This window comes from Camelus ferus, chromosome 18, assembly GCF_009834535.1.
Source record: "Camelus ferus isolate YT-003-E chromosome 18, BCGSAC_Cfer_1.0, whole genome shotgun sequence".
NCBI lineage: Eukaryota > Metazoa > Chordata > Mammalia > Artiodactyla > Camelidae > Camelus > Camelus ferus.
Genome location: NC_045713.1, coordinates 10,018,208 through 10,032,921, shown reverse-complemented (window position 1 = coordinate 10,032,921; position 14,714 = coordinate 10,018,208). Strand labels below are relative to the sequence as shown.

The following is a 14,714-nucleotide window of genomic DNA, read 5'->3' as shown; positions in this document are numbered from 1 at the left end:
AATTCTACTCCTGAGTATTTACCACAGAAAAATAAAAACTTGTATATGCAAAACAACTTTTACACAAATATTTACAGCAGCTTTATTTATAACAGCTAAAACATGAAACAACCCAGATGTCCTTGATGACTGAATGATTAATCTATGGTACATTGGCAGCATGGACTATTATTTGACAGATATACACACTATCTGGATGAATCTCCAAAGAATTATGCTGTGAACCAAGGCAATCCCAGAAGTTACATAGTACATGATTCCATTTATATAATCCTTCAAATAAAATTATAGAAGTGAAGAGCAAATCACTGGTTGCCAAGGGCAGTGCTGAGGTCAACAGGAGGAAAATGGGTATGGCTATAAAAGGGTAACAAAAGGAATCCTTGTGATGAAAATGTTCCCTGTCTTGACTGTGTCCATGTCAATATGCCGGATATGATATTGTTCTATAGTTGTCAAAATGTTACAATTGAGGGAAACGTGGTAAAAGGAGCAGAGGATCTCCCTATGTTATTTCTTACAACAGCATGTGAATCCACAATTATCTCAAAACAAAAATAATTTAAATGAATAAATAAAGTTGTTTAAATGATTGAACTACACTGAAATGAGATACAAATGTTGATTTCCCATAGTTATCCAAATTTTTCTTAGAAGTCTAGTAAAATAAGCATAGAAAGCTGTAAAAAGAAAAGTATAAGCTATAAACAATCCCCCAAAGTATCTTTTAGATGGTACATGAAAATGTTTTCAATGAAGAAAACCAGCTGTGTACTCATATAACTGTTAATAAATAGTATTTTTCTTAATTATGTTTCAATACTATAATTCACACTACAGAGTGTTAGCCTACAAAATTAATGAAAATTTTTTATTTTCTAAAAATTAATGAATTTTAAATCTTGTGTGTTCCTTCAAAAGTCTGAAAAGAAAAAAGGTAATTAAATTACACTTAAAAAAAATTAAACCTTAATATTCTCTAATGGAGTTTGTAAAGACATCAGAAAATATTAGAAGTAGCATTTCTTTAGATATAAGAAATCCAAGAATAATTATGAATCTGGTGCTGTGTACATCTTCTGCTGCTGTACATTTATGTTCAGCACAATGTTCAAACACAATCATCAAAATCCTTTTCAAATAATAAGATTACCAAGATGACAAAAAGAGAATATTCAAGCAGAATTAGATAAATTCTCTCCAAAAGGAGTATCAAAAAGAGTCCAAAAAAAAAGGTAAAGGAAGGTTGCATTTACACTCAGCTCACACACACATCTGTGTACTATACTGTGTGAAAATAGATTATACAAAGTCATAATTGGCCACCTACCGCCTCAGGAATATATAAATTCTCTCAGGGTTAATTTCATCCAGATTCTACAGTGAGAGTTATTTATCACAGTATAGTCCTCAGATCAAAATGCTATTGTAAGAACTAGGTCCCTTCACTCAGGAAAGTTATTTTTCTTTCCTTTCCCTCCTGCTCTAAAATTGCAATAATAAACTTTAAATCCTTCAGGTCTGAGAGTTTTGCAATAAAGTGTGGTACCAAGACACAACTCAGTGTAGAGAAACTGAGGGCTGCCACTGAAAAATTAATCTGCTGCAGGGTATAGATCTATAATACTTAAAACAGACTTTTTTAAATGCCAGGTTGTGCATATGGCTTAGCTTCAGTACCTATTATCAGCATAGCACTTTAAATAATCACTCTGAAAAATTCACTAGTTATCTCTAACTGATTGAGGTTAGAAACCTGCCCAGCTGTGTATCTCTCCTCTACTAAATATGCAGTAAAGGCCTCTAATACTTTGCATGACCAAAGGAGAATTCTAGACAACAACTAGTCCCACAGAGGAGGCAGCCACAGGGGCAGGCCATCAGGAAACATAGCTTGCTCTTAGCCTATCTGAAACCACTTACTGACGTTTGTAAATAAATTAAAAAATAAACAAGTAAGAGATGGTCAAACTGTAGATGTCAGTGGAGTGAATCAAAATCAAAGGATAAACAGAGAAGACGAGGAAATGGAGATGGGAGGGAAGAAAGTAAACTGAGGGAGGAAGAGACACATAGAAATGGAGAAAAGACCAGACCAGGACATTGAAACAGAAAAAACGAGAGAGGAGAACCTACCAGTAGATGGGACATAAAATGGAGTCAAAGAACAAGTGACAGAGAGGTACAACAAGAGAAATAAGTGTTCTTACCACAAATGTCCAGAAAATTAGTACTATTTCAACTAAGGTTTTTTAATTAAATGATTATAGAAATAACTACAGTATCAGAGATTATCTTTTGATCATCAATAAATTTCTTGAAGCTTTATGTCTGTCACTTTAAAATTCAACCAAACTAGAAAGACAGCAGATATGACTGTCGCCCATCATTTTGTTTCTGCAGCACATATGCTATAAATGGCAGCTGCAGGCTTACTACTCACTGGTGTTGAACTGCTAGTCCATGTTAAGTACAAGGTGTAATGCATAGGCAGAACCTTTTCCAATACGGAGGATCCCCAAATTAAACCCTCCCCACCTCCTCCCAGTGGGCGCACGATTTCATGACAGAGTAGTCTTCCTTTCCTCAGGGCAGGGGCGCTTCTCATGCAGCCAGACATCTGCCAGCTCTCCTCCCACTGCTCCAGGATCAGGCAGGCCAGGTGGTTGGGACTGAGGCAGCAGCACTGGGCCAGGGATACAAAATCTGGGACAATCAACCCAACACTACACTGTCACATACTCCTGGCATGTTTTGAAACACATAGGAAAGAAAGTTTATATTCCAACAGAAGTCTTCAACAGTTATTTCGACTGAAGAATGTCAATAAACCTACGGAGATCTAATATTGAAAGAGAATTTAAAGTAAAGTCTGTTTTGTCACCACAACAAACACACACACTTCATTCACTAACATCATGGGCCTGGCATTTCAGTAGGCAACCCCAGAGCTACAAATTTACATGACAGTGTTCCCACAAAGCCTAACTACTTTAAAATACCTGATGTTTTCTGCACTGGTCTGATGAGAATCAGCCCCACCAGTCACTGAAATTTAGATAACTGAGGAGCCTCGCTCATGCATTAAACAGGTTATGTACTGAGTCCCTGTTGTGCCAGGTACTCCACTGGGGTAGTGCAGAATGCAACTATGAACAAAACTAACTTGATCCCTGTCCTCTTGAAGTTTACATTCCAACATTGAAAAAACAAACTAACAGAAGTGGCTGGAATGTTAAAGAAAGAGTGCTCCATTCTAAGAATACTGAAGGCCAGGAAAAGAGGAAGGAACACCTGTCCTCCAGCCCCTGATGTTCTGTGACTGACAAAGATAACAGCAGAATGGCAGGACCGGAAGTAAAATGGAGAGCAGTAGTATTTTGCTTATAAAATTTCTTTGTGAAAGTATCTATTTTGCTATAAACAAGGACAATAACTCCAGAGGCAAGGTGGAAGCCTCACGATTTATTCAGCCAAACAAAGAGCCTTCCTCCATTTGATCTAAGACCTCAAGGGCCATGGGTCACAGTAAGAACTCCCATCTCCAGGGCTTAATTACTGAGTGGCATTCCTTTTTACAGTAACCTCCAGACTGCCCTGAATAGAAGCAACCCCCAAAGAGTCCCATAAAGCCTAAAGATATTATCTTGAAACTGCTAAATTCTTGAAAGTGAGGTTCATAAACTGAAGAGTGACAGCACAAACTGCTTGGAATTGGTGCATCTGCTGTAATGTTCTCACAGTATTCCAAACAGGGAGCCTCAAAATAACTCTGGAGTAGAATGTCAGCGCTGAGGGTCCACACAGTAATCCTGCTCTAAGAACAGACATTTTACAGAAGGTATCCAGAAAGGTAGGCATTTAAATTTATTTGAATGCGTTCCTGGCCAGATGTAAAATCACTCATTACAAGCAAGCCAAAATATAACAATGAACTTAGAAATTAAAAGCTAAAAGCCTAGACTCTATGGTTCAGTTAGTAACAATGGCCTGACAGTACGGTTCCCAATTTGCCATCTTCCCTGAGATATTGTTCACAGCTCTCAATTCTAAGTGGAGGAAATTATCACACAGCTTAAACAAAACAAAGGATGTACCCACCACGCAAGTAACCAGCCCTGGAGTGGAAGACTCCGACCTTTAAGGAACCCGGGCGCCTCGAGTGTGGCCAGGGCCTGAGCCCCTGGCTCTGCTCTCTCCACGTGCTGCACTCCTCAGAGCAGCTCTCCCACCGAGCCAGGACGGCGGCCACGTGGCAGCCCGCACACAAGCAGCTATCCAGAAAGAAGAGGCAGTGCCTCCTTGCTAGCGCTACAGGAAAGTGCCAGATGGAATGCCAGCTGACCCGGCTGCTCACATGCCCACCCCTTGAACTAACACTGTCTTCAAGATGACGCTGCAGGCTTCTATGGAGGGGTTGGGGGGCAGAGTGACTGACTGCTCCCACCAAAGAGCTGCCTTCAGGCACATGCACACAGCGGAGAGCAAAGGTGGGCTCCGCAAACAAAACAAGACAGAAGGAAAACCATTCTGGACAGATAACTGTAGCTGCCACAGCCCATCGTACTAAGTTTTTCAACTTTTCATCGTTACAAAGTAAGCCTCCCTTTAAATTAAAGCTTACATTTTACTTTTGTACAGAGGGCAAATAAAGAGAGAAAAGAGGAGCTGGATGGAAACTGGGGAGGAACAAGTGTCTCCCCCAACACCCCTGCATACAGCCCTTACCCTCAAAGTGACGTCTGAGGGAGCTCCCATAACCCCTGGAGTTCTGAGGAACAGTCTGAAAACCAGGGCTCTAATTTAGATGTTTTTGGGGAAAGCTGCACTGATGTTTCAAACCAAGCCTTAGAAAGAAATGTACCATTTTTCTATCTAAAACAGTCATTATTTAATCCTTATTTTCAACTGAAAAGATGAATTTCAACTGAAATTGAACAGTCCCACTCCTGGGCATATATCTGGAGAGAACTCTAATTCGAAAAGATACATGCACCCCAATGTTCATAGCAGCACTATTTACAATAGCCAAGACACGGAAAGCAACCTAAAGTCCATCAACAGATGACTGGATAAAGAAGCTGCGGTATATTTATACAATGGAATACAATTCAACGATAAAAAGAATAACAATGCCATCTGCAGCAACATGGATGGACCTGGAGATCGTCATTTTTAGCGAAGTAAGCCAGAAAGAGAAAGAAAAATACCATATGATATCACTCATGTGTGGAATCTAATAAAATTCAAAAAAAGAGGACACTATGAACTCATCTACAAAAGAAACAGACTCGCAGACACAGTAAACAATCTTATAGTTACTGGGGAAAATGGGTGGGAAAGGATAAATTTGGGAGTTTGAGATTTGTAAATGTTAACCACTATATATAAAAATAGATTTAAAAAAAATTTCTTCTGTATAGCACAGGGAACCATGATCAATATCTTGTGATAACCTTTAATGAAAAAGAATATGAAAACGAATATATGCATATATACACACACGTGCACACACACATACATATATATATACATACACACACACACACACACACACACACACACACACACACACGACTGGGACATTATGCTGTATACACCAGAAATCGATACATTATAACTGATTACACTTAAATTAAAAAATTTTTTTAATGTTTTAATTTTTAAAAAGAAATTAAATAGTTAAAATGTTTAATCTTGTTATTAGATGCTTAAAACCCACCATGTTTTGGCTTTAACGAGGACGCATTCTTATTTACTGTAGTGCATGTGTATATAAAGATCTCAGAAATCAAGTCTCCAGGGGATGACTGCCAGTTGGTTTAATTTTCAAAATCAATATCAGTGCTCAGAGCTACTACAACCTTCAATCTTTCAGAAAATTCTAGCTGTAGAGTAATTCCACACAACACTTAGTTCTATTTTGAGATTGCTTTTATAGAAAAACTTTTTTTATAAGTCATACCTTATTCAGTAAGCTTGAAAGAACATTTTAACGATTAGATTAGCTAATTCTTCCAAATATCCTCCCTCATTAAAACAACTTATTATTGAAACAAGTTATCAAAAATCACCACTTTGAGAACCAGAAATGAAAGGGTCCAGCTTACACATCAATCTATGAGTACCACTGACAGTTTAAAGTTTTATTATGTGACATTCTGTGTTACTAAAGATATAGTTTCTTTTTAAGCAAATATAACTGAGAAATACATCTGTGCATAACTACAACAACGTTAGAGATGAAAAAAAGATACACTTGGTCACAAATCATAAATACAACAGCAGAGAAAGTTCAGAGTTTACCTTTAAGACGGTGCTGTCATTACAGATCTGCCTGGTGGTCACATAATGGTATGTGCACCAATGAGAACATCTTCAGCGTGGTCCTAACACTTTACTCATTAAAGTCTGTTTGCCTTTCTCTTCAGTCCCTCAGGTCACAGCTATATGACACCTGGATAATTGGAGCGTCTGTGCCACTATAATGTTTTAAAGCTTGCTGCCGTGTGTTTTGGTTTCTGTATCATGTTCAGGAGGAAGAATGAGAAGAAAAGGAGAGAAAGATGGACAAAGACGGAGGTGGAGAGAAAACAGAATGAGATGGAAAAGCCCAATAAAGAGGCGAAGCAAGAGAAAAAAAACAAAGATAAAGCATCACATTTTCTAAGACCCTGAGTATGAACACGTACATCAACTACGGGAGTGTCCAGAGTCCCTAAGAGGTTACATTCTGACCACAAGCACGTGATTTCAAGGAGAAAGAAACAAAGAGATATTTAAAGAGACTAACACGGTCAAGCAGGTATTTTTCTGATAAGCTCAGAAGTGTTCAAAAGACAAAGACGCCGTGCGTATAAAAGAATGGCATGAATCTCTAAAGTTAGTATCAGGAAACAGTCTCAGAATAAAACAAGGTTTGTGAAAAATAAAGTTCCATTCAGTTACACTACATTGTTAACAATTACAGAAAGCATACATAACCCTGCAGATGCTTTCTAGGTCAAAGAAAATAATCATCAGAATACATACAGAAAACTAAACATTGGAAAAGGAAAACTAAAATCCAAAGATTGGTAAAGATGGTGAAGTCGTGAATCTTAGATACTCTAAATAGACTGCAGCCTCCTAATCTGTAAGAATTACAATGCAGGAACTTGTGGAAGAGCTCATCTTTAAGAAGAGGAAGACCTGCCTTCACCTTTTAAGAGAGGTAACAAACTTGAGGGCTTCCGGGAGCTGGCAGCGGCCTGCTTCTTGACCTCAGCGGTGATCACACAGGTGCTTATTTTACAGTTGGCTGAACTGTACGCCTGCTTTATGCACTTTATTATGTGCTGTATTTCACACACAAAAACATAAGGTAAAAAATCTAAGAGGTACAGGATGACTGGGGAAGGGCAAGTGCTGTCTCATCTTGCAAAATCTATAGACATATTTAATATGAATCCTTAGCAAGAGTTTTACAAACTAATAGTTTGTAAAAGCTAATGAAGCTGTCATGGGAGTTCAAACACTACAAGGCCATGAAACCCTCTTTTTGACAGTGTTCCCTATCAAAAGTGTAGCTTGTAAGAACAGTGAGGTGTCTACTCATACCAGTGCAGCCTCCATGAGAGGCAGTGCGGGAGGGCAAGATGGAGAAATGCCGTGAATGCTGAACAGTTGTGCAATTTCCTAAGTTTGAAGAACCAGACATAAAGGGAATTAATTACTGGATCAAATACACTCTAGGGGGAGGACTCTGGGATGTGCTGCAAAGGTCTATGCCCTGCCCTCTCAACACATGAGGGTAAGTATACAGAAGGCACACAACAGCAGACTTCATGGATAATATATCTGGGCATGATAGGTGAATTCAGGGGATATTTTCTGAAATTAGGACCAAAAGTCTTTGAAATATAGATGGAAAAGATGGGGTCTAAAGGAATAAACATGTGAACAGGTGGTAGGAAGTCAAGGGTGTTCCCCTTTAATGCCTTTTGTTTCTTCTGTGAAGAGAATCTGTGAGAAGGGGGAACTGGGGACTGAAGACTAGGGGAGAGCAGATGCAGAGAATGGAAGAGAAATTCTCTGACTGGTAACTTAGTGGAAATGTTAAAATTTAAATTTGCAAATGGTGAACCGCACATTTTCACCAGTACATGTCCATGTTTTTTAAAAAACTATTACCAATGTGATTGATTTTATATTTTAACCAAGATTTTTAGCCTTAATTTCAGAAAATATAATTAATTTTTAGATGAGCTATTCTGATATCTCCAGTTACTTTAATATTTTTTTAAATCTTCTTAATATATCAATGGAATTATCACATATAACATGACTGAAATAGGACTAGATTTGGCCGTATAGGTCTCATTCCAGTTTAATCAAAGAAAATGAGGAAATAAACTAACTGAAACTTATTCATAATCATATAATTAGAGCTTCCCAATAGATACAAAAAAGTAACCATTATTCCATGCATTAAGTGTTGCCTGGTGGATTATTTTAAGCATCTATAGTTACAAAGCAGCAAGAATTCCTTAAGGTAGTCAACTAAACACACTAAGTTCAGCAATTTCCTCTATTTAACTTCACTCGATTCTACTTAATTTTGAGATATTTAAGCATAGCATAGTCAATAATATTTTGCCCTTATCCTTCAGGATATATTTTTAATAAGGGCAAGGGTTAATGCCTCAGCTAACAGAGCTGAACAGTCTACACCAGACTTAAGTCAATATGAATGCCCAATGAAATGCAGTTAACAGTATGTGATTTAATAAATGTGTGATTTTGATATACATGAAAATACAGATTGATCATTTAACTTAATTTTTTTCAGGAGCCGTTAAAGCATTAAATGATACAAAAAATGTGTTTGCCAATGAAATGTGAGGACTGTTAAATTTAACTTATATGATGTTGCTTTACCAACATTTTCCCCAGAAAATTAATTTCTAAAATAATCATTACCAATTTAAAACATTGTTTTAAAACAACTTGTTCCTTATATGCAATTTTCCAGACATAAACATAAGACCTAAAATGAAGTCATATTGTCCTGATTTGTCCACAGCTCCGGTTTTTTTGTCTTAAAAAAATAATCTGAATCCTGGTGAAATGGGCAGTGGTCTAAAATGTTAATTCAGAACCCAATTCCACCATGAAATATGTTACCTGGGCATTTGGTCAACCTCTCTGCGGTCTGGTTTCCCTTCTCCAACCTCATGGGATCATTACAAGGACTATACAAGGTACCCTGTGGAAAGCATTCTGTGTGGAGGCTAACACAAGATGCACTCAAGCACATCAGACTCCTGCTTCTAGTCATAATGTGTATGGAGTCCACTATGAATGGTCCCTCACCCAACAATGACAACATGGTCCCTTTCACTATGAATCACACGGTCTGTGTATGTTAGCCAAGTTATTGTGGTTTCTATTCATGGCACAGTGAAAAACATCACCATTGGCAATAGGTCCAGGAGTGATGGGCAGCCCCACTGGGGATTCAGAAATGGACTACAGCCAACTCTTGGGTGAACTATTAAGGAAACTACATACAGGGCACAACTAATTAGAGCTACATATTATTTTTTGAATTTTACAAAGAGGAAACAGAGATTATGAGTTATTCTATTAATTCCAAGCAGTAGTAAAATTTAACTTCTCCCAATTTGTTTTTTTTTTATTATGGTTATTTCAAAAATTGGGAGTATGTTCAGTATATTTATATAAATCCAAATGCGGTCTAAGTTTATTCCAACTTTTATTTTAAATGCCAGCAACTTTCAAAATAACCCCAAAATGAAAGATAATCATTAAAATTTGTAAGTAGCTATCCAAGATTAAGTCAGATCTATTTAAGAAGAGTAAAAGAAGTTGTATAGTTGACCCCTGAACAATGCAGGGATGAGGGGCACCAACCCCAAGTAGTCGAAAATTTGCATATACCTTTACAGTCAGCCCTCTGTGTGGTTCTACATCTGTGATTCAACCAACCAAACTGTGTAACACTGTAATACAGCTTTAGTGGAAAATAACTGTGTACAAGTGGACCCACACTGTTCACACAGTGTTGTTCAAGGGTCAACTGTCATCTACGTAACGGTTCTCGAATTTTTCCATGCCATCATCTACATCATTTAGAAACAAAAACAGGAAACAAATTAGAGTAACTGCCTTAAGAAAATAAACTGTAAATTGGGATACTGCAGAAAGTTTTTAAAAAACAAGAACACTAATGAGCCAGAGCCAATGGGATATGATCATCAGAAAAATGCACATATCCACCTGACACTTATCTTTCTATGTCTTTCTCCAAACAAATCCTATTTCAACAAGCTATTTCCATAAATAGCGTGTTCCTACATCCATGACATGACAAATTATTTCTTCAGCCTGGTGTCTGTTCTCTTTCAAAGCATAGGCCAGATCTCATTTCCTTTTAAAAAGCTGTGAATGCCTCAATCTTTTCATGCTACTCAAACCTTTTAAAAGGAAAGGGGGGAGGGTGGGCTTCTCTAGATCACCAACAATCAGTAACAACTTCTGTAATAACTGAAACTTCTCTTTTTCTCAGAAATGAAAATGGGAAGGGGTGGATAAATCCCAGACGTGTGCATCTGTGAGGGCCTACGGTGTCGCTGCTACCATTACTTAAATACGGAAGCAGAAATAATCTACTTCAGCCTGTCTGAGCCTCGTATTTCCTTTAGTGTCTGGCCCAAAGTCACACTACAGGCTCGGCTGGTCTCGGGCTCTGAGTAAATGAAAACAGGGGCCACAGGCTGGGAACTAATACCTGCATGTAAATAGCCTGTTTCCAGTAAATCCAAAGATCTTCTGGTCATGGCACACTCTCCTGCCACCAGTAGGAACAATCTTTTCCTCATTTAGCTCAGGGATGTACTTCCTAATCCAATTTAGATGATCGCAAGCCTCCAGGGAAAGAGAATTTTCAAAAACACTGGAGATCTATGGAGTACAGAATTATCAAAAGTTTGGATATTAAGAAAAATACACCCAAATGCTGACAACTTTTAGTTACTAGGTTCAGCTATAGTGATTTTTTTATGTTTAAGTGACTGTTTTTCATTCTTCTAGTACTTTTATAAAACTTCATTAATCTATAAAACATGTGGAAGTGTATTTCTTAATTTTTAGACATATGGGGATTTTCCTGTTATCTTTTGATCACTGCTTCTTTGCATAATTCCACTATGGTTAGGGTACATACTCTATGTGAGTTCAATCATTTGAAATTTGTTAAGACTGGCTTTACAGTCCTATACATAATCAATGTCAAGCGTTCATTTGTGATTGAAAACTATGGGTTATACAGAAAGTGCATGTAACATTCTATGTATGTCTATTACGTTAAATGTGTTATTCGTGTTCTTTAAATCATCTATATCCTTCTCAATATTCCATTTGCTAGTTCTATCAATTATTCAGAAAGTTGTTTTAACTTCCCACAGGACTGTGAACTTGGCCATCTTCCTTCTGTTCCTGTGTATTTCTGCTTATGTAATCACACCTGTGTTACCGGGTACCTAAGTTCTTTGTATCTGATGAACGGAAACTTCACCATCGGGTAGTGCTTTTCTTCACCTGTACTAACACCTTTTACCTTAACCTCTAGTATGTCTCTCAATATAGTTACACCAGCTTTCTTTTGATTAGAATAAACCTAAAACATAATTTTTCATTCTTTTGCTTTTTATATCACTTTTTAGACATGCTTCTTGTAAACCAAGCAATTCATTAGATGTGGGGGTTTTTTTAATCCAGTCTGACAACCTTTGTCTTTTAACTGAATCATCTAGTCTATTTACATTTATTGTAATCACTGGCACTTGGATTTATAATTATGTTATTTTGCACTGCTTTTCCTGCCTCTTCTCTATTTTTTCTCTTTAAAGATGACAATGGTATTGAGGTCCATTTTTTTCTAATTTTCCACCTTGTGTTCTTTGTGAATAATGACAGTGAATAAAATGATTCATCAATTTTTATTATTATTTACGTGCTTGTTTTCTCAGTGATGGGGTGATGTTTAACTTTCCTAGTTAATAAATTCTAACGCTTTTTGCTGATAGCAAAACACAGGACATAAAATCCTTATGAAATTTTGATACAACTACCATCTGGTCTTTAAGATTAACCAATCCACTGAAGTACAAGGCTACCCATTAAAAATGATGGCAGTAGACTCTCAGAATAACTAGTGTTTAGGCAGTAACCAAACTGCTTTCAAATTCTAGTCTTATCTAGTTAAACTAAGGTACATTATCACAAAATAAATATCTACATATCAGATATTATTGATCTTTACAACAGTAAGTTTACTATTCTATAATTCTCTTTTAACACCAAGCTCAAAATAAAAACCAGTTGAAGCCAAATTCCTCAGAAACAAAACAGTGTTATTTCACTTTTAAAGGGAAAAACTGATTAAAGTTATCTCACTAATTTTTTAAGTTTCACTTTTCAGAATGACCAATTCTGAAAAGTGAATAAACAGATACAAAGTTTAGCATTATAAAACGGAGCAAAATTAACATGATATGTTTGGTGACTACAGAAGTATAAAAGCTGAAATACCACTAAGAAAAGGCCACAAATGTCTCACAGGCTAGCAATCTGGGGTAAGAGTCAGTAGAGTATCACATGAGCAACAGGCAGATGTGGAATCACAACAAAGGGACTTATTTACTGACTTCATAAGTTTATGCTTCATGTTGTACCCATTTCCATTCTGAGAACACGCCTGCCCTAGAACACCCTCTCCAACAGGTCAGGCTCCTCAACACATAATGCTCACACAGGCTGTAACACACTGTCTAATTCTTGCTTCCTAAGCTCACTGCTGAATGGCCACTTTTTCCTTTATGGCACAGTCATCCTGTTACTACTTTTAGAACATGTCATTTGCTGGGCTGGGGGGGTGGGGGGGTTCTCACTCTCCCCTTTGATCCGTTAGATATTGGTTGACTCAGAGCAGTTTACCCCTCTCAAACTTACTGTTATTGGGGCACGTCACCTATATACCACCACCAGCGTGAACTTTCACTACTGTGCTACATAAAAGAGACAGCATAAACATGAGACACAGAAAGGCCAGAAGTCGAACTTCATCCTCCTGCTGCTGCTTTATCAACAGCTCAACAATGCTCAAGGAGTAATTAAACCCATTAGTTCTACTGAGTGCTATCTTAAGATAGCATGTGTACTCTGGTCCCAAAAGGGAGGTCTAACTTCAAAGGCTACTTGCCCATACTCCTCACTTCTTGGTCCTCTATTTGCCTCCACACCGCTGGTCCCTCCCAGACAGACACCAGGGCAGCTGCCTTCCTGGACATCTTGGTCAGTCACACTCAGGTCCAAGAGTCAAACAGAGTTTCATCCTATAGAAACCCGAAGTTCTTCCTACTACCCTCCCTCCCAGCCCCTGTACCACTCTCCTGTTTGGGAAGCTAGCTTCTTTTTCAGATGAGCAACTCCAAGAATCACTTTTCCCTTTAGTGATTATCAACCATGGTCTAATAAGGATGAGACCATGCTCTTAGACCACAGCCCTCATGAAGTCAAAGTCACACACCTACATACAGGATGATATTTTTTCCCAACTGCAACCACAGGGAAGTTGAAGACAATGGCAGACTGAGCAAGAAGGCAGCCCAAGCAGAGGAGACACAAGGATACAGAAGGGAAATGAAGAAAATGTCCAGACTAAAGTGTACCTTCCAGTTACTTCTGCCTAGGGGGCAAAACGGTCAGGGGAAGAGCAAGCCAGCCACAAACTCTACAGTGACATGTGCAACATTGTGGGGAGTGCATTCCAGGGACAGGCGAGGCTAACAAAATAAGAAACTAGGCCAAAGCATCAGGACGGTCTACACTGTGGGAGGCTTGCTCCGCCCGCATCTTCCACCTGAGCTCCCCACAGATGAGCCTTCTGCGACTGACAACCCTGACAGCAAGAGCGGCCCTCCATTCAGTATCGGCCACCATGTCCCAGGCACAGCACTTGGCACTTTCTATCACTTGCCAATGTCATAATGACAAATAATAAAAATGGCTCACATTTACTGAGCTGTTAATCTTCACAACAACTTTATGAGGTAGGTACTAGCGTTATTCCAGCTTTCAAGTGAAAAAAGTGGGGTTGGAGAGATTGATTTGCCTAGGGTCACACAGTTATCAAGTAGTGAAGCCAAGAGCTGAACCCACTCAGTGCACCTGGTTTATACACTAAAACCTAAGTGTTTAACCACCATTCCATGCTGTCTCTGATATAAGCACCACGTCCACGTCAAAGAGGAGGAAAATGCAGAGGTTAATCTAGCAAAGTCGCGTGTAAGTACAACGCTGAGCTGGGTCGTGAACTTGCTTCGTCTTGATTATTGTAATATACCCCTTCGCTCACTGAACCATTACACATGTTCAAGTATTTATGACGCAGGATTCCTGGATTTAAGCTCAACCTCCGTTGTTTCAAAGGCTCAAATCTACCTTCCAAAAGGGAAAAAAATGCCATAGTGTGTGTGTAACTGGCTAGATACTAAGCTACATTCTAACGCATAAATTATTCCCTGAGAATTAATGTGGTACTTAAGAAACTTGTATTAACTCTTTCAGGCCACAGGGGTATCATTCAGTGAACTGAATTCTTAATTTACTAAAACAGCACCCGAGAGGTTCAGAAACACATAACTTCCTCT

General features: G+C 38.3%; 1 protein-coding gene across 5 annotated transcripts in view; it reads right to left on the bottom strand.

The window, feature by feature from the left end:
- SDK1 (sidekick cell adhesion molecule 1) overlaps positions 1 to 14,714 on the bottom strand; it is a 718,389-nt gene that overhangs the window by 653,731 nt on the left and 49,944 nt on the right. The gene's annotated exons all lie outside the window — the stretch shown is intronic.